The sequence below is a fragment of the Salvelinus fontinalis genome, chromosome 36 (genome assembly GCF_029448725.1).
Source record: "Salvelinus fontinalis isolate EN_2023a chromosome 36, ASM2944872v1, whole genome shotgun sequence".
NCBI lineage: Eukaryota > Metazoa > Chordata > Actinopteri > Salmoniformes > Salmonidae > Salvelinus > Salvelinus fontinalis.
Genome location: NC_074700.1, coordinates 21,892,304 through 21,914,525, shown reverse-complemented (window position 1 = coordinate 21,914,525; position 22,222 = coordinate 21,892,304). Strand labels below are relative to the sequence as shown.

The 22,222-nt window shown below is 41.3% G+C and overlaps 1 long non-coding RNA gene across 1 annotated transcript; it reads right to left on the bottom strand.

The window, feature by feature from the left end:
* Nucleotides 1-106: 106 nt before the first annotated feature.
* On the bottom strand, nucleotides 107-21,380 carry LOC129835737 (uncharacterized). Its single transcript, XR_008756496.1, has 3 exons — nucleotides 21,279-21,380; nucleotides 21,079-21,129; nucleotides 107-427 (listed from the first exon to the last, which is right to left on the bottom strand). It is a non-coding gene; the product is annotated as an uncharacterized LOC129835737 (long non-coding RNA).
* Nucleotides 21,381-22,222: the final 842 nt, after the last annotated feature.

Below are 22,222 nucleotides of genomic sequence, written 5' to 3'. Positions count from 1 at the left end.
GAGTGGTTCCTCCACTGCCTGGCTGATGCAGCAGATTCATGGTAGAAGTCAGGTCGCCCTTACACTGTTTCTTAATAATTTGTATCAGCTCAGTGTACCCGTCTCTTTTGATAAAGGGGGTTGTTTGATCAGCTGACGTTGCCCTTTCAGTCCAGTAGAAGTTAAGCCATTGAGGTGGGGCTCCTCTGTAAAAATCTACCTCTGTCTTCTTAGCTACTGCCGAGTCTATGTCCTCATCTTCAAATGCATTTGCGTACAAAACATCCAGAAGTGAAATGGAATCCCTGATTTGACTTCCAATATAAATTTCACGACCACGGGCATTGGACAGGGATGAGCCCTTGTTGTGTGCCATCTTTGTTGTCTCCGGTCCCAAGCTTAACCAGTGTTCTGTATATTAGTTGTACTTCATGTGGTGGTATGGACTCTGAGAAAGGAGACAATAATGTTTCAGTAAGACTGTTGAAGGTCATTAATGGTTATAAACAAAAGGCTGATTACAGTATATCTTTGACTTTGTTGGACTTTCATTTATATAGCTGATAATATATCTATTTTGCCAATTGGATTGATCCCCTCTACCACACGGAACCCCACTAATCTACAGACGGAAACGCACGTGATGGCTAAAAACAGACATCCATCCTATGCTAGCTTGCTACCGATGGCCCGGCTAGCTGTCTGAATCGCCGTGACCCCAACCAACCTCTACTCACTGGACCCTTATGATCACTCGACTAAGCATGCCTCTCCTTAATGTCAATATGCCTTGTCCATTGCTGTTCTGGTTAGTGTTTATTGGCTTATTTCACTGTATTTCAACTGCTCACTATACCTTATCCAACCTTTCAGTTCCACCACCCACACATGCGATGACATCACCTGGTTTCAATGATGTTTCTAGAGACAATATCTCTCTCATCATCACTCAATACCTAGGTTTACCTCCACTGTATTCACATCCTACCATACCTTTGTCTTTACGTTATACCTTGAAGCTATTTTATCGCCCCCAGAAACCTCCTTTTACTCTCTGTTCCAGACGTTCTAGACGACCAATTCTCATAGATTTTAGCCGTACCCTTATCCTACTCCTCCTCTGTTCCTCTGGTGGTGTAGAGGTGAATCCAGGCCATGCAGTGCCTAGCTCCACTCCTATTCCCCAGGCGCTCTCTTTTGATGACTTCTGTAACCGCAATAGCCTTGGTTTCATGCATGTTAACATTAGAAGCCTCCTCCCTAAGTTTGTTTTATTCACTGCTTTAGCACACTCTGCCAACCCGGATGTTATAGCCGTGTCTGAATCCTGGCTGAGGAAGACCACCAAAATTCTGACATTTTCATCCCTAACTACAACATTTTCCGACAAGATAGAACAGCCAAATTGGGCGGTGTTGCAATCTACTGCAAAGATAGCCTGCAGAGTTCTGTCCTACTATCCAGGTCTGTACCCAAACAATTTGAACTTCTACTTTTAAAAATCCACCTCTCTAAAAACAAGTCTCTCACCGTTGCCGCCTGCTATAGACCACCCTCTGCCCCCAGCTGTGCTCTGGACACCATATGTGAACTGATTTCCCCCCCCCCATCTATCTTCAGAGCTCGTGCTGCTAGGCGACCTGAACTGGAACATGCTTAACACCCCAGCCATCCTACAATCTAAGCTTGATGCCCTCAATCTCACACAAATTATCAATGAACCTACCAGGTACCACCCCAAAGCCGTAAACACGGGCACCCTCATAGATATCATCCTAACCAACTTGCCCTCTAAATACACCTCTGCTGTTTTCAACCAAGATCTCAGCGATCACTGCCTCATTGCCTGCATCCGTAATGGGTCAGCAGACAAAAGACCTCCACTCATCACTGTCAAACGCTCCCTGAAACACTTCAGCGAGCAGGCCTTTCTAATCGACCTGGCCGGGGTATCCTGGAAGGATATTGATCTCATCCCGTCAGTAGAGGATGCCTGGTTATTTTTTTAAATGCCTTCCTCACCATCTTAAATAAGCATATCCCCATTCAAGAAATTTAGATCCAGGAACAGATATAGCCCTTGGTTCTCTCCAGACCTGACTGCTCTTAACCAACACAAAAACATCCTATGGCGTTCTGCATTAGCATCGAACAGCCCCCGTGATATGCAAATTTTCAGGGAAGCTAGAAACCAATATACACAGGCAGTTAGAAAAGCCAAGGCTAGCTTTTTCAAGCAGAAATTGGCTTCCTGCAACACAAACTCAAAAAAGTTCTGGGACACTGTAAAGTCCATGGAGAATAAGAACACCTCCTCCCAGCTGCCCACTGCACTGAAGATAGGAAACACTGTCACCACCGATAAATCCACAATAATTGAGGATTTCCATAAGCATTTTTCTACGGCTGGCCATGCTTTCCACCTGGCTACCCCTACCCCGGTCAACAGCACTGCACCCCCCACAGCTACTCGCCCAAGCATTCCCCATTTCTCCTTCTCCCAAATCCAGTCAGCTGATGTTCTGAAAGAGCGGCAAAATCTGGACCCCTACAAATCAGCCGGGCTAGATAATCTGGACCCTTTCTTTCTTAAATTATCTGCTGAAATTGTTGCCAACCCTATCACTAGCCTGTTCAACCTCTCTTTCGTGTCGTTTGAGATTCCCAAAGATTGGAAAGCAGCTGCGGTCATCTCTCTCTTCAAAGGGGGGGACACTCTTGACCCAAACTGCTACAGACCTATATTTATCCTACCATGCCTTTCTAAGGTCTTCGAAAGCCAAGTCAGCAAACATATTACCCACCATTTCGAATCCCACCATACCTTCTCCGCTATGCAATCTGGTTTCAGAGCTGGTCATGGGTGCACCTCAGCCACGCTCAAGGTCCTAAACGATATCTTAACCGCCATCGATAAGAAACAATACTGTGCAGCCGTATTCATTGACCTGGCCAAGGCTTTCGACTCTGTCAATCACCACATCCTCACCGGCAGGACTAGACAGCCTTGGTTTCTCAAATGATTACCTCGCCTCGTTCATCAACTACTTCTCTGATAGAGTTCAGTGTGTCAAATCAGAGGGTCTGTTGTCCGGACCTCTGGCAGTCTCTATGGGGGTGCCACAGGGTTCAATTCTTGGACCGACTCTCTTCTCTGTATACGTCAATGACGTCGCCTTTGCTGCTGGTGAGTCTCTGATCCACCTCTACGCAGACGACACCATTCTGTATATTTCTGGCCCTTCTTTGGACACTGTGTTAACAACACTCCAGGCGAGCTTCAATGCCATACAACTCTCCTTCCGTGGCCTCCAATTGCTCTTAAATACAAGTAAAACTAAATGCATGCTCTTCAACCGATCGCTGCCTGCACCTGCCCGCCTGTTCAACATCACTACTCTGGACGGCTCTGACTTAGAATATGTGGACAACTACAAATACCTAGGTGTCTGGTTAGACTGTAAACTCTCCTTCCAGACTCACATCAAACATCTCCAATCCAAAGTTAAATCTAGAATTGGCTTCCTATTCCGCAACAAAGCATCCTTCACTAATGCTGCAAAACATACCCTTGTAAAACTGACCATCCTACCAATCCTCAACTTCGGCGATGTCATTTACAAAATATCCTCCAATACCCTACTCAATAAATTGGATGCAGTCTATCACAGTGCCATCCGTTTTGTCACCAAAGCCCCATATACTACCCACCACTGCGACCTGTACGCTCTCGTTGGCTGGCACTCGCTTCATACTCGTCGCCAAACCCACTGGCTCCAGGTCTTCTACAAGACAGTGCTAGGTAAAGTCCCCCCTTATCTCAGCTCGCTGGTCACCATAGCAGCACCCACCTGTAACACGCGCTCCAGCAGGTATATCTCTCTGGTCACCCCCAAAACCAATTCTTCCTTTGGCCGCCTCTCCTTCCAGTTCTCTGCTGCCAATGACTGGAACGAACTACAAAAATCTCTGAAACTGGGAACACTTATCTCCCTCACTAGCTTTAAGCACCAGCTGTCAGAGCAGCTCACAGATTACTGCACCTGTACATAGCCCATCTATAAATAGCCCAAACAACTACCTCTTTCCCTACTGTATTTATTTATTTAGCTCCTTTGCACCCCATTATTTCTATCTCTACTTTGCACATTCTTCCACTGCAAATCAACCATTCCAGTGTTTTACTTGCTATATTGTATTTACTTCGCCACCATGGCCTTTTTTTGCCTTCACCTCCCTTATCTTACCTCACTTGCTCACATTGTATATAGACTTATTTTTCTACTGTATTATTGACTGTATGTTTGTTTTACTCCATGTGTAACTCTGTGTTGTTGTATGTGTCGAACTGCTTTGCTTTATCTTGGCCTGGTCGCAATTGTAAATGAGAACTTGTTCTCAACTGGCCTACCTGGTTAAATAAAGGTGAAATAAAATAAATAAATGAAATAAGCAGGACATTGGTTGGATTTATCTACTGACACTGCATGGTGCTGACAAATACAGACTGTGTTTTGCTTCTTGTTGCTACCCTCTCTAATAAATAGGCATCTATTGTAGCAACCCAACACCTAGCGACCTCGTGAAGAGGTTTGGATCTCTTCATGTAATGGCTAAGGTGTTGGGTTGAAAGTTGTGGGACCCGGGGTCATGTCCCGGGCAGGGCTACCCCCGAATTCTGTGCATTGGTGTCAGAAGTTGGATGGCACCTGAGGCCATCGGAGGGGCGTGTACACATGAGGGACGTGGTATAGGGAAGCATGGGGACACACTCTCCCAAGGAACGGGTAAGTGTTGTGAACTTAAACCAACATCCAACGAAAGCTGGGTTGACAGCCATGTGACTGTCCAGAAATCCAGACATGTTTTGTGCTAAAGTTCCACTCCTTTAGCTCCGTGCCATACAGTTGCAAGAAAAAGTATGTGAACCCTTTGCAATTACCTGGATATCTGAATAAATTGGTCATAAAATTTGATCTGACCTTCATCTAAGTCACACACACAGTGTGCTTAAACTGGATTTAATAACTGGTTGACCCTCCTTTGGAAGCAATAACCTCAACCAAACATTTTCTGTAGTTGCAGATCAGACTTGCACAATTATCAGGAGGAATTTTGGACCATTGCACTTTAGAAAACTGTTTCAGTTCAGCAATATTCTTGTGATGTCTGGTGTAAACCTCTCTCTTGAGGTCATGTCACTGCATCTTAACCTGTTGAGGTCAGGACTCTGACTGGGCCACTCCAGAAGGCGTATTTTTGTTTTGGGTCGTTATCCTGTTGCAACACCCAACTTCTGTTGACCTTCAACTGGCGGACAGGTAGCCTTACATTCTCCTGACAAAAGTCTTGATAAACTTGGGAATTAATTTTTCCGTTGATGATAGCAAGCTGTCCAGGCCCTGTTGCAGCAAAGCAGACCCAAACCATGATGCTCCCTCCACCATACTTTACAGTGGGAATGAGGTTTTGATGTTGGTGTGCTGTGCCTTTTTTCTCTCCACACATAGTGTTGTGTGTTCCTTCCAAACACCTCAACTGTAGTTTAATCTGTCCACAGAATATTTTGCCAGGTGCGCTGTGGGACATCCAGGTGCACTTTTGCGAACTTCCGACATGCAGCAATGGGTTTTTTGGACAGCAGTGGCTTCTTCCGTTGGTGTCCTCCCATGAACACCATTCTTGTTTAGTGTTTTTTGTATTGTAGACTCGTCAACAGAGATGTTAGCATGTTCCAGAGATTTCTGTAAGTCTTTAGCTGACACGCTAGGATTCTTCTTAACCTCATTGAGCATTCTGCGCTGTCCGCTTGCATTCATCTTTGCAGGACGGCCAGTCCTAGGGAGAGTAGCAACAGTGCCGAACTCTCTCCATTTATAGACAATTGTTTTACATTGGACTGATGAACATCAAGGCTTTTAGAGATACATTTGTAACCCTATCCAGCTTTATGCAAGTCAACAATTCTTAATCTTAGGTCTTCTGAGATCTGTTCGAGGCATGGTTCACATCAGGCAATGCTTGTGAATAGCAAACTCAAATTTTGTGAGTGTTTTGTATAGGGCAGGACAACTCTAACCAACATCTCCAATATCATCTCATTGACTGGACTCCAGGTTAGCTGACTCCTGACTCCAATTAGCTTTGGAGAAGTCATTAGCGTTTTGGTTTCCAACGTACACTGTGACATTTTAAATTATGTATTCAAAATAGACAAGAGAAATACAATCATTGGTGTGTTATCAGTTTTAGCACACTGTGTGTGTCTATTGTTGTGACTTAGATGAAGGTCAGATCAAAATTGGGGTGTAGATCAGCTTTAATATTGCAGATAGATTGTAGCTTCCATCAATGTAATTGTCTGCATCATTTCCAATCCCCCATATCTTTTTGGGGTTAATATAAGTATTTATATATATATATATATATATATATATACATATACATATACAGTGGGGCAAAAAAGTATTTAGTCAGCCACCAATTGTGCAAGTTCTCCCACTTAAAAAGATGAGAGAGGCCTGTAATTTTCATTATAGGTACACTTCAACTATGACAGACAAAATTAGAGAAAAAAATCCAGAAAATCACATTGTAGGATTTTTAATTCATCTATTTGCAAATTATGGTGGAAAATAAGTATTTGGTCAATAACAAAAGTTTATCTCAATACTTTGTTATATACCCTTTGTTGGCAATGACAGAGGTCAAACGTTTTCTGTAAGTCTTCACAAGGTTTTCACACACTGGTATTTTGCTGGTATTTTGGCCCATTCCTCCATGCAGATCTCCTCACGAGCAGTGATGTTTTGGGGCTGTTGCTGGGCAACACAGACTTTCAACTCCCTCCAAAGATTTTCTATGGGGTTGAGATCTGGAGACTGGCTAGGCCACTCCAGGACCTTGAAATGCTTCTTACGAAGCCACTCCTTCGTTGCCCGGGCGGTGTGTTTGGGATCATTGTCATGCTGAAAGACCCAGCCACGTTTCATCTTCAATGCCCTTGCTGATGGAAGAAGGTTTTCACTCAAAATCTCACGATACATGGCCCCATTCATTCTTTCCTTTACACGGATCAGTCGTCCTGGTCCCTTTGCAGAAAAACAGCCACAAAGCATGATGTTTCCACCCCCATGCTTCACAGTAGGTATGGTGTTCTTTGGATGCAACTCAGCATTCTTTGTCCTCCAAACACGACGAGTTGAGTTTTTACCAAAAAGTTATATTTTGGTTTCATCTGACCATATGACATTCTCCCAATCTTCTTCTGGATCATCCAAATGCTCTCTAGCAAACTTCAGACGGGCCTGGACATGTACTGGCTTAAGCAGGGGAACACGTCTGGCACTGCAGGATTTGAGTCCCTGGCGGCGTAGTGTGTTACTGATGGTAGGCTTTGTTACTTTGGTCCCAGCTCTCTGCAGGTCATTCACTAGGTCCCCCCGTGTGGTTCTGGGATTTTTGCTCACCGTTCGTGTGATCATTTTGACCCAACTGGGTGAGATCTTGCGTGGAGCCCCAGATCGAGGGAGATTATCAATGGTCTTGTATGTCTTCCATTTCCTAATAATTGCTCCCACAGTTGATTTCTTCAAACCAAGCTGCTTACCTATTGCAGATTCAGTCTTCCCAGCCTGGGGCAGGTCTACAATTTTGTTTCTGGTGTCCTTTGACAGCTCTTTGGTCTTGGCCATAGTGGAGTTTGGAGTGTGACTGTTTGAGGTTGTGGACAGGTGTCTTTTATACTGATAACAAGTTCAAACAGGTGCCATTAATACAAGTAACGAGTGGAGGACAGATGAGCCCCTTAAAGAAGAAGTTACAGGTCTGTGAGAGCCATAAATCTTGCTTGTTTGTAGGTGACCAAATACTTATTTTCCACCATAATTTGAAAATAAATTAATAAAAAATCCTACAATGTGATTTTCTGGATTTTTTTTCTCATTTGTCTGTCATAGTTGAAGTGTACCTATGATGAAAATTACAGACCTCTCTCATCTTTTTAAGTGGGAGAACTTGCACAATTGGTGGCTGACTAAATACTAAATACTTTTATATATATATATATATGCACACACATACCCACATATATAAATATACATTTATACACATACATATATATATATATATATATATATATATACACTTTTAAAATATATTTTCCTTTATTATTTCGCACATACCAGTCTCAACGTCAACAGTGGAGAGGCGACTCCGGGATGCTGGCCTTCTAGGCAGAGTTGCAAAGAATAAGCTATATCTCAGACTGGCCAATAAAAATAAAATATTAAGATGGGCAAAAGTTTGCTCTGTTCTGTGAAGGGAGTAGTACACAGTGTTGTACCAGATCTTCAGTTTCTTGGAAATATCTCGCATGGAATAGGCTTCATTTCACAGAACAAGAATAGACTGACGAGTTTCTGAAGAAAGTCCATTGTTTGTGGCCATTTTGAGCCTGTAATCAAATCCACAAATGCTGATGCTCCAGAAACTCAACTAGCCTATAGAAGGCCCGTTTTATTGCTTCTTTAATCAGAACAACAGTTTTCAGCTGTGCTAACATAATTGCAAAAGTGTTTTCTAATGATCAATTAGCCTTTTAAAAGGATAAACTTGGATTAGCTAACACAACGTGCCATTGGAACACAGGAGTGATGGTTGCTGATAATGGGCATCTGTACGCGTATGTAGATATTCCACAAAGCCATTTCGAGCTACAATAGTCATTTACAACATTAACAATGTCTACACAGTATTTCTGATCAATTTGATGATTTTTTATGGACCAAAAATGAGCTTTTCTTTCAAAAACAAGGACATTTCTAAGTGACCCCAAACTTTTGAACAATCTATTTTCTAATAGTTATATATTGTTTGTTTTTAGTCCTGTTCTTCCTCTAACTTCCACCTCTCCCATCTATTGCTAATGTCCATCCAGTTTGATTTCTATTTGCCATTTACTTTTAACTGTGCTATTTCACAAAAGTTCTGAACCTATATACATTTTACAGACACAGTATATTTTACATTTGCTATCTTGTTGTTATTTGTCTGACCTTTCAGCTTAGTTCAACCCCTCCCATATATCTCTTAACACCATCCATATTGGATTTCTATTTGCCATATATTTTTCAACTGTCCTGTGATGTTTCACAAAAGTTCTGAACCTTTCTATTCTCAAAGTTTCTACAGATTGTAAATGAACAAAGATACACTTTTTTGCTAAAATTATTATTATATTATTGATCGATTGACTACGGCTTTTCAAATCAGCCAGTATTGCTATCTGCAGCGTTAGCTCCAGGTAAATGTTGCAATTCTTCAACCATTTCTGGACCTGTGACCAAAAACAAGCTACATATAGAGTGTACCAAAATAAATGATCTGGGAAGGTTGTATCCCCCATATACATAACAATGTCTTGGTTGCAAGAATTTTGTATAGTAATTTAAATAGAAAAATTCTACGTTTTGAATCCGGCGTCGTTTTTCGTGTCAGTTCATAAACCATGTGCCATGGAATCGGTACATCGAAAATATCTTCCCAACTATTTTGCAATCTATATGGCACAGCTGTCAATTATTGGGTTCTTAAATGAAACTGGTATATTTATCACAACCAATTTTGGTCTTTAATGCAGGGAGGACAGATAAGTTCCTTACTTTTTCCCCTTCCACTTGCCTCTTCCATTGTTGCTGTATTGCTGCAATCAGTTGGTTGTAATTTTGGGTAGAGCAGACATTTCCATATATGTGTGTTAGCTGCATGTGTGACATTACTCCACCAGTTCTATTTATGATATAATTTTGAAAAATTATACTTTTTTAAAAGTAGATCAAATAAGATACTTAAAAAAAATAAAAAAAATTAGTATATTTGAGTTTAACTACAATATTTGTTGTATTATTTGTTCTGTCTTTTCTGGTGGATTAAACTGAAATTGAAAACAACTTTGATATTTTGAATTTCTTTTCCCATGGGAGAAATATATTAAGCCCCCCCAGTCCTTTATCCACACAACTTCGTCTAAAATGGTTGAATGAGTAAACAATAGATATTATTTTCCTTCTCTTTTTGCCAGGTAAATACTGACCGTCTTTTCTTATTATCTGCTAAGCCATTACAATTATAACTGGCTATGCTTATTTCACCATTTAGCATAATGAAACACAAGTTTCAAATCTATTTATCATAGTATTTGTTTGTAAACTCACCATTAAAAAGTACTACAGTGTTTGAGTGTCCATATAGCTGTACCATGACATTTGCATTGCTACTAAGTAAACCTTCAATTGGTCCCCAATATTCCACCTGTTAAAACCCCTCCCCATCCCAAGTTGGGTTGTCATCCCAGTGACCAGCAAACCAACCCTGTCCCCCCAGATCCCAGGTCCCCCGAGAAATTGGGACCCATCCCTCGAAAAGAGCACACAGTGCCACCCACAGAACAGAAGCAGATCAGCCGCTTTTCCATAGCCCACACCTCGATTTGCATCATAAATAGTAAAAAAAAATGTATGTATATATATATATAAATATAATGTAATAATAATAATAGTAGTAATAATAGTAATAATGTAGGCAGTTCATGCAAAAGATTGGTACTTCTTACAAGGATTGTCATTACAAAAATTACATTTTTGGCAAGAATTATTATTTTAGCAAACAATTATTGTGATTAATCTTATATTGTCCCGAACATCTTTACTCCCATTCAACATTTGTGGGATACATACACACACACACAAACACTCCTACACACTCCCCCACAAACAACTATAACTCAGATGCTCAACAGTTGTTCCATCCCAGAACCCAACTCAAGAAAGGACTTGATTTACAAATGCATATACAGTTGCAGCTGTATGAAAAAGCATGCAAAATTCAGCAAAAATGGGGAGATTTCATAAACCATTATCAAGTCCTAGGTGATGGAGATCATACTCACCCCCTTCCCCTGAAACACAAACATGCTGGTCCCCGTTGTGACCATTTCCCCAAGCATCTCTGTGCAGTCAGACCTTTGATGATTTTGTGCCACCAGGGCCACAATAATATGCCCCCTCTCTGAATGTCAGAGTGTGACCCCCTCCCCATGGGTTACTGCAGCTAGTGTTGCCAGCACTGCCATTTCCTGGTTGGGGGCACCCCACTGGAATCCCTACCGGCTAGGTATAAGGTTGTCAAGGTCCTCATTAGCAGCTTTGAGAATTTCCTTGTATATTATGCTCTCCCATCAGGGTCCTTTGGCTTTGTAGGACCAACCCTGCCAGGCAGGCTCAGAATCTTGAAGGGGCGGTGCTGTTTAGTGGGTCTCTGACCACATTAATCCTTCTGATTTTGCTGCATATAGGCAACTTACAGTAGGCCCATGAAACAGATAAGACTTCTCCTTAGTGTGTGGTTCGCTGAGGTGGGTGTCTAGGGTATAGGGTTGGGGACCATTCCATCATGACAGGACAATAAATTAATAAACTATATTTATAATTTATTTTCAAATGTATATCCCATATCTGCACAAAATTGAAAGCTCTCTCTCACAACCCCTTCTCACAAACACACATTGGCTCTGGGATTTGCAACCTTCATCCTTTTTCACTCACTTAGCTCCACACTTTTCCAAACACAAAAACACACACAACACCTTCCATCACAACACATCCGTACAGACTGTGGTAGTTTTTGTCACATATAGGGACAGATATAATACTATAGAGCAAAAACATGTGTACATCAGACCACAGGAGGAGAAGGCGACACTTAAGTGCATAGGACAGCTGGACATACTAATGTTAGAGGGACACATAGTGTACTAGTCCTAATAAGGGCAAACATACCGAAGAGCACACCAAGCTAAATATAAGTACGAAGGCCAAAGACATAGGCCCATAGGATAGATGGACATATATTATTTTTAGGACATGAAGGGGCCCTGCCACCATTATAACCTAACTGAAAGCAGATATGGGCATTATTGGGCATGAACAAGCAGGAATCTTAAACTAAAAGATAATGGTGGCAGATGGACTGAGGGAAGGAACTTCATTTGCATGTGGGATGGACTCATATTGTCACGATCGTCGTATGGTGGAAGAGAGGAGGACCAAGGCGCAGCGTGATAACAATACATCTTCTCTTTATTGAAGACGAAAACGAAGAACACTTTACAAACTAACAAAACAACAAACCGACGAACGTGAAGCTATACAAACTAAGTGCTAACATGCAACATAGACATAGACAATCACCCACGACATACCCAATGAATATGGCTGCCTAAATATGGTTCCCAATCAGAGACAACGATAGACAGCTGTCTCTAATTGAGAACCAATCTAGGCAACCATAGACATACATACACCTAGACTAGACACTGCCCCATAAACATACAAAAACCCCTAGACAATACAAAACACATACATCCCTCATGTCACACCCTGACCTAACTAAAATAATAAAGAAAACGAAGATAACTAAGGCCAGGGCGTGACAGTACCTCCCCCCCAAAGGTGCAGACTTCGGCTGCAAAACCTGACACAGAAGGGGAGGGTCCGGGTGGGCCTTCTTACGGCGGCGGCTCGGGGGCGGGACGTGGACCCCACTCCACCATAGTCAATACCCGCTTTGGTGGCGCCTCTGGAGCGAGGACCCTTTCAGCGAGTCCCGGACTGAATACCATCCTAGAGGGCGCCACTGGACGGAGGGGCAGCTCCGGACTGAGGGGCAGCTCCGGACTGAGGGGCAGCTCCGGGACTTTAATTTGACTTTACAAACAACAAGAGGGCTTAATTGGAGTCTATTTCTTTGGGGCCTAGACCTATATAAAATAAGTTAACTGGCTGAGGTAGGCTATGAGCCTTAACAGCCTTAACAGCCTAATAGAAGTGGCATTTTTTTTATTAGGTCTACTTACAATTGCAACTGGTCAAAAATGTAGCATCCTACATAAAACAATTACTTAAAGAAAAAAAGGTGATGTCTGTGTCTGAATGTATGTATGGTGATAGTCTGCTCCTGTAACGGCTGAACAAACAGAACATACTGTCAGCTTAAGACCTAAATATCCCTGGACAACCTCTCACAATAATGTTAGTATTTACTAAATACGGTCATATAGGCCACTAAGTTACTTATGCAATTGGAAAAGTTGCATTTCCCCTTGGACACAATCTTGTGGATGTCGGGTTTGATTTTGATGTGCAGGCAGTCCTCGATTGACTTATGTGAAAGCCGGTTCCTGCATAGAGGAAAATGAGTACTTGCAGGTGTAAGTCAAATCTAACATTGTTAGCACATAACATGCAAGTATCTTTATTGTGCTGTATTCCTCTGAGCATGCCACCCAAAACGCACACAAGGACTCGGCACTCCTGAGCGCATTCCTGATTTGGCTCGATGTCTGTAATTCAATCAGCTCAGTTTGAATTGCGGCCTTATCCAGCGAGAATATCGTTTTCTTAGCAAGGAAGGAGAGTTCTCCACCTGGGAGGACTGTGAGAGGATCATGTACAAACACAATGATGTCCTTGGGCACGCTGTAGTCTTCCAATCTGGTGGAGAAGTTGTCCCTCAGCTGCTTGATGATATCTTGCATCACCTCTGTGACAACGCTGCGGCCTGGTCCCTCTGCCTGTCGTTTCTTCAGTGTGCTGAAGTGTAGCAGCCTTCCAGATGACAAGTCCATATCGAACAACTCAAGATTCCTAGTAAAGGCCTCACATTTCGCCACCATGTCCATGACTGTTTTCCCTCTTCCTTGTAACTGCAGATGTGAGTTACAGAATATATCCGCAAAAAAGCTGTGTGTGCAGCTTGCAGGTAACGCTTCAATGTTTCTGCGTCGGGCCTCTGTCTGGGGCTGGAAGGCCACTTTGAAAGTTCTATGATTAGATTCATAATGCTGTCTGAGATTGATTTATTTTGCAAACAGCGATATTTTCATTGCAAATAAGACACACTGGCTTGGCATTGGGAAGAGATGGAATGATGAACGCATATCTCTCTGTACATTCTTCCCTGAAACTTCCATATTTATTATCCACCTTTCTTCTTGATACTTTTTGAGAGCGACACTTTAAATGTTCTGAACAAATGTTGACGTTAAAGTGGTGTAGCCTACAGTAGGCTACGTAGACCTGTTTTCCCCCACCAATCAACGCACAGAGAAATAGACTAAAATAATAATTGAATCAAGGTACGGCGATTTTATGAGCCAAATCAGATACAACATATTATCTTAATGTCACTGAATGTATTATGTACTAATCAGATGTGTTAAACATGTTCTATTTGTAGTGTAGGCCATTTTATTGTGTTAATATTATATACTTATGTTCTGGTCTGCCAACTATTGGCTCAGAATGTATTTTGTCCCAATGCCAAACCTAGTTGACAAACCTTGCTCTAGCCTTATGATTTGTTGTGTGTTGTAATCCAGATGGAAGGTTATTACCAACCAGTTTGTGAAGTGCTAATATTTAGTCGAACTTACAGATATTGAGGTGATCTACACTGCTGTGTTCAGTCCGCCATTTAGCCTCTGCTTCCCCCTGAAGCTTCTGCTTCCCAAGGCTATCTTAAAAACTAATGTAACATTTAACCTTAGAATGAGTAACACATCCATGGCCAAATTGCGGTTACAATAACTATACTTTTCTATAAAACATGCATGTTAAAAGAGAGCGTTTATAGGTCGTCATTGGTCTGTAGAGATCTAGTTATAAGCTAAACAGGTTTAAGTATTCCCTCATTCTCCATCAAATACCTAAACAGCAATCAGTAAAGCTAAGCTGTGTTAGTACGCCACTGACAGAATAAGCAAATGTGTCAAGTATTATGTATGTGTCTATATGAGAAGTGTACAATGTGTATGATAAGTGTAATGTGCAGTGTATGTATTATGTTGAGTTTGGAACTGCGTTGGAGCTGTCAAATCGGTGAGTAGCTGCTCTTGTGATCATTGTCACGAAGCCATACCCGTTCCACTCCTGCTAGAAGTTCAGAACGAGAAAGTGTAGGCTATACGGAAATAAAGTAAATAAAGAGGATTTATTTCTCTTAAAGGTCAACTTTAGGCACGAATAAAGGTCCAACTCTGCCTCTCTCAAATGAAAGTCCCTCAGTAAAGGCACATGGATACAAATAGTGGATTGAATCATGCCATATTTGGACTCGATAATGCTAAACAAAGTTGGAATGTTGTTACAAATCAGTTGAAACCGCACTGTGGATGTATTAGACTTTTAGAATAGCATTGGGGGCATACTAATACAGACTCACCTATGGATAATGGATCAATGAAAGGGGGTATCAGACCACTCAATGACACCCACACAACACAACTGTGAAGAGTTTACACAAATACTCGTGCAATAGCTCGTATTAAGGCTGTACACTGCAATATCAGTGTCCAATACACATATTAGGTTTACTGGTAATTTAATGTGGCTCATTTCACAGTGGCTTCAGAGTCCCGCAATATGAGCTATGAAGCTAATATTTGTGTTATCTCCTCACCATTTTGTTCTGTGTGTGACACTGAGTAGATTGATACCCATTTCATTGATCCACAATCCATAGGTAAGGCTGTACAGTGAAATATATATGTATGCCCCCAATGCATTTCTTAAGTCTAATTAATCCACATTGCGATTTCAACTGACAACTAGTCAAAATATGGCATGAGTCCACTATTTGTAAACATTTGCATCACTTTCAATGAGTGACTTTTATTTAGAAGGCGAACCACAAATTCCACAATTGTGGCTAATCCTTATTGTGTCTAGCTTCACATCGGTCTAAAGCAGTTCCACCTCTGTCAAAACATCAGCTATGTGGCTGCCGGCTAAAGCGGATCTGATTGAATCTGGCCCTTAGTTGTTGTATAAATAAACAAAATATCTGACAATGGCTGTGTCCCAATCAACATTGTAATCCCATTTGAACTTTGTTACACCTTTAAATGGTATAAAGTGCAGTGATAACACATTTAGGTAGAGCAAAAATCTGACATTGCTTTCCCATCGGAATTTATGTTTATAGACTGTTGATAGCATAGTGGTAACACATTGGGTTTTCAATAAACTGTTGGTTGTCTTTTTGAGTGGGTGAATATAGGTTGTAATCTCATTCAAAGTTGAGAGGGGGGGGCTTATATTTAATTTTTCATATTTATTTTCACTTCTATTATTTGTTATGTTAAATGTTTATGACGCTTTCCTCAATGTTTATTCTATCTGCCCAGAGTCTACAGATTAATACTAGCCAGTTGGCTAAATCATAATAAAAAAGTATGTTTAAAGGGGCAATCAGCAGTTGCTACATACAGTTTTGGACTTGTAAATGAATGATCTACACCCATTGATTCTTGAAGAATATGACTTAATGAATTATGAGTTTAGTTCAACTGTCATACTCCTTCAGAACCCAGAATATAAGCTTGTTTTACTCCAAAGTTTGTCAACTAAGTAAATGTAAACAAACAAATACCCTTATAATATGGTTAAAACTAAACTACATGGCCAAGCATACAGTACCAGTCAAAAGTTTGGACACACCTACTCATTCAAGTGTTTTTCTTTATTTGTACTATTTCCTACATTGTAGAATAATAGTGAAGACATGAAAACTATGAAATAACACATATGGAATCATTTAGTTACCAAAAAAGTGTTAAACAAATCAAAATATATTTTTTATTTGAGATTCTTCATAGTAGCCACCCTTTGCCTTGATGATAGCTTTGCACACTCTTGGCATTCTCTCAACCAGCTTAAAAAAAAATCACCTTTATTTAGGCCAGTTGAGAACAAGTTCTCATTTACAACTGTGACCTGGCCGAGACAAAGCAAAGCAGTTCGACACAACACAGAGTTACACATGGGATAAACAAACGTACAGTCAATAACACAATAGAAAAATCTATATACAGTGTGTGCAAATGTAGTAAGATTAGGGAGGTAAGGCAATAAATAGGCCATAGTGGCAAAATAATTACAATTTAGCAACTAAACACTGGAGTGACAGATCTGCAGAAGATGAATGTGCAAGTAGAGATACTGGGGTGCAAAGGAGCAAAAAAAATAATAATATGGGGATGAGGTAGTTGGGTGGGCTATTTACAGATGGGCTGAGTACAGGTGCAATGATCGGTAAGCTGCTCTGACAGCTGATGCTTAAAGTTAGTTAGGGAGATATAAGATTCCAGCTTCAGTGATTTTTGCAATTCATTCCAGTCATTGGCAGCAGAGAACTGTAAGGAATGGCGGCCAAAAGAGGAGTTGGCTTTGGGGATGACCAGTGAAATATACCTACTGGAGCGCGTGCTACAGATGGGTGCTGCAATGGTGACCAGTGAGCTGAGATAAGGTGGGTCTTTACCTAGCAAAGACTTATAGATGACCTGGAGCCAGTGGGATTGGCGACGAATATGAAGCGAGGGCCAGCCAACGAAAGCATACAGGTCGCAGTGGTGGGTAGTATATGGGGCTTTGGTGACAAAACAGATGACATTGTGATAGACTACATCCAATTTGCCGAGTAGAGTGTTGGAGGCTATTTTGTAAATGACATCGCTGAAGTCAAGGATCGGTAGGATAGTCAGTTTTACGAGGGTATGTTTGGCAGCATGAGTGAAGGATGCCTTGTTGCGAAATTGGAAGCCGATTCTAGATTAAATTTTTGATTGGAGATGCTTAATGTGAGTCTGGAAGGAGAGTTTACAGTCTAACCAGACACCTAGGTATTTGTAGTTGTCCACAAATTCTAAGTCAGAACCGTACATAGTAGTGATGCTAGACGGGCGGGCGGGTGCGGGTAGTGATCGGTTGAAGAGCATGCATTTAGTTTTACTTGCATTTAAGAGCAGTTGGAAGGAGTGTTGTATGGCATTGAAGCTCGTCTGGAGGTTTGTTAACACGGTGTCCAACCAAGGGCCAGAAGTATACAGAATGGTGTCGTCTGCGTAGAGGTGGATAACAGAATCACCAGAACCAAGAGCAACATCATTGATGTATACAGAGAAAAGAGTCGGCCCGAGAATTGAACCCTGTAAAGTGGTAGGCCATACAAGCTCACAGAACGGGACCGCCAAGTGCCGAAGCGCGTAAAAATCGATTCTGTCCTCAGTTGCAACACTCACTACCGCCTCTGGAAGCAACGTCTGCACAACAAACTGTTTGTCAGGAGCTTTATGAAATGGGATTCCATGGGCAAGCCTAAGACCACCATGCGCAATACCAAGCATCGGCTGGAGTGGTGTAAAGCTCGCTGCCATTGGACTCTGGAGCAGAAACGCCTTATCTGGAGTGATGAATCACGTTTCACCATTGGGCAGTCCGACAAATGAATCTGGGTTTGATGGATGCCAGGAGAATGCTACCTGCCCAAATGCATTGTGCAAACTGTATAGTTCGGTGGAGGGTCTAGGGCTGTTTTTCATGGTTCGGGCCAGGCCCCTTAGTTCTAGTGAAGGGAAATCATAACACTACAGCATACGAGGACATTCTAGACAATTCTGTGCTTTCAGCTTTGTGGCAACAGCTTGGGGAAGGCCCTTTCCTGTTTCAGCATGACAATGCCCCCGTGCTCAAAGCGAGGTCCATAAAGAAATGATTTGTCGCGATCAGTGTTGAAGAACTTGACAGGCCTGCACAGAGCCCTGACCTTAACCCCATTGAACACCTTTGGGATGAATTGGAATGCCGACTACAGGCCAGGCCTGTTACGGATACAAGTATTCTGTGTGTATTTCTTTTCTCTCCTTCTCCCCTACTCACAGGTGACAATCATCATTAACCCAATCAGTCATCAATCAGTCGCTAATCAGAAGACACCTGCTCCTTTTCTCCTACCCAATCACATTCCCCTTCCCTTGGTTTAAAAACCCTGTCCGTTGTTTTCTCTGGAGCTCAATCTCTTTGTCTAGAGCAATCTCTCTGTAAATGCCATATGTCTGTAGAGCTCTTGTGTGGTTTAGCATCTACATGTCACTTTGTCCCCACCTGTGAGTATTGTGTTTGTTATGGTGTTTGAGTGTTTGTTTGATAGTGGGAAAAGGGGGTAACCAGACAGTTCGCCCATGGGCATACACTACCCGTAGGTAAACTTTGTTAAATACACTAGTTAGAACTGGGTGGACCACCCACTGTATTTTTGGTTAGTTAGTTAGCTGTTTTTGAAATAGGCTAGTCTAGTTTAGGGTTGTTTTTGGATACTTATTCTTTCTTTCCTTGGGTCCAGCTCAGCCTGATGAATACTGATGTAAATGGGATATTTAATTGATTTATATATCTGCAACAATTTCTGAAAAACTGTTTTTGCTTTCTTATTATGGGGTATTGTGTGTAGATTGATGAGGGGAAAAAACTATTGAATCTATTTTACAGTAATAAGGCTGTAACGTTACAAAATGTGGAAAAGGTCAAGGGGTCTGAATACTTTCCAAATGCACTGTATATATGGAAGTAGTTTAGTGCCAAAAAATGGGTGACATATGGGTCACAAAATGTTTTATATAATTTCCTGATCTTTCTTATATCACTCAGACACTTCAAAACAAATTTCCTGTTTGTTTTTTGACTATCTGGTCACGCCTCCAATGGACGGGCCTCTGCACACACGCCTACAGTAAATCATTCAGGCCAGGGCCATAGACAAAGAATACAGGGAAGAAACCACAATTTCGGCTACCTACCAATAGGCTGCTATAGCCCACATAAATATTACATTTGTCATTGTATCGTTTTCATGTAATTTTAGTGGTAATTAGGCCTAAATACACTTTACAGAAAAATAAGTATTTGTCCCATGTTTCATGAGATGAAATAAAAAATCCCAGAAAATGTTCCATACGCAGAAGAAGTGTATTGCTCTCAAATTTAGCTCTCAAATTTGTTTACATCCTTGTTAGTGAGCATTTCTCCTTTGCCAAGATAATCCATCCATCTGACAGGTGTGGCATATCAAGAAGATGATTAAACAGCATGATCATTACACGGGTGCACCTTGTGCTTGGGACACTAAAATACCACTCTAAATGTGCAGTTTTTTCATACAACACAATGCCACAGATGTCTGAAGTTTTGCGGGAGCGTGCAATTGGCATGCTGACTGCAGGAATGTCCACCAGAGCTGTTGCCAGAGAATACATTTTTTTTATCTAACATAGACTGCCTCCAACAAAATTTTAGAGAAATTGCCAGTACGTCCAACCGGCATTGTAACCAAGCCAGCCCAGGACCTCCACGTCCGGCTTCTTCAGGGTGGCTGAGACCAGCCACCCTGACAGTATTTCTGTCTGTAATAAACCCCCTTTGTGGGGAAAAACTCATTCTGAATGTCTGGGCCTGGCTCCCCAGTGGTTGGGCCTTGCTCCCAAGTGGTTAGGCCTATGCCCTCCCAGGCCCACCCATGGCTGCGCCCCTGCCCAGTCATGTGAAATCCATAGATTAGGGCCTAATTCATTTATTTTGACTGATTTCTTTATTTGAACTGTAACTCAGTAAAATCGTTAAAATTGTTGCATATTGTGTTTATATTTTTGCTCAGTATAGTTTGCCATGTATGAACATGTTATTCAATGCGTTTCTATGGACTAAGGCCAAATTCAATGTTTAATCAAATAATTGTTTTATAAAAATCATTTTTTTTCCCCCCCTACAGGGGTCCTAAAAATTCAAATCAAATAGCAAAATGATCTATGGTATGACCATCTTAAAATAATTCCATATGTTAGCTTAGCAGAACTCCCATTAGACTTGTAGGGGTTAGTTGATACATAAATACATTGATTCTGTTAGAAGTTTGGCCCTGTCCATATATGCCAATTCCCTCCAGTGTAAAGTTAATCAATCATCTTATAATTCTGCATGTTGTCGACTAATGGCTCAATTCAATCCGTAATGCTGAAGTTCTGCGTTACAGCATGATTTGAATTTAAAGGCAATGTTCCCGTGTTCGTGGAGACTACATTCACAGTAAATGCTGCATGACTCGGCTCAACCACAAATGACCTTTACATTTCAAGTGCGCTATAGCACTGAACTTCGGCAATACAGATATATACCAATACAAAATGGAAAATATAGGCATTGTCGTTACCTTTGTCTGTTTGAAGACGGTTCTACCTTTTTGTGGGAATCACAGCCGAATCTGCAAAGGAACGCATGATATCACAGTTACATTATCTGTAAAACTTCAGAGAATCAATTACTTTTATCTGAAATAAGGTTAATCTAAAGGTACAACCTTTGTATTGCATGCATTTTCTGGTTAATAATCGTAGTTTGCTATTTTATTACCTGTCTTGGTTCCTGTAATGCAATGGCTGACCCTGGATGATGTGTCCTTTTTATAGTCAAATTTGAGTTGAGCCACCCACATTCAAACCGGTTCAGGTTGATGTTTTCCCCCTATGTAGTTAGTCTCTGTGCATCACTCTGTGCATCAGTCGGTTCCCAAGGTAAACTGGATGAACTGGACAGATTAGATGCCAGTGATGATTAACATGTCATTGTTAACTTAAGTTACATTTCACTGTAAATGATACCGAGTTGGATGGTTGTAAATGGTGCTTTCTTTCTTTTTCCTGTAAACTGTGCAGCAGTATCACAGGAAATGTAGACTGTGCAGCAGTATCGCAGGAAATGTAGACTGTGCAGCAGTATCGCAGGAAATGTAGACTGTGCAGCAGTATCGCAGGAAATGTAGACTGTGCAGCAGTATCGCAGGAAATGTAGACTGTGCAGCAGTATCGCAGGAAATGTAGACTGTGCAGCAGTATCGCAGGAAATGCATGAAGGTATACATGTATTTCTAACGAAGATATGAAAGTTCCTGACTGTATAGCTTACTGGACTCCTCCACAGCCATATCAAGGGTACAAAATATGGTTCCCTGATCAATTTGTTATAATACTGTATTTTCTGTGTTTTTCATAGACTTGGAAGATTATCCCCTATTGTGACATATTCAAATTAACAAACCAATTATTCTGTTGTATAAAATACACATACAGATTTTAGACCTGAGGGGTTTACAACAAACAGGATCAGTGGGTTAGCCAGCTAATATGACTAAATATGTTTTACATATTATTTTGTGGCAGAAGTACATGTTCCAGGAAATGGTGTGACAGAAAGAACACTGCAGTACGTGCCAAGTTCACATTCCCAACCCACCTCTCTTCATCGTCACATCACTTCCACATAAGTGGAAACTTATAAATCATAGTCATTATGATGTA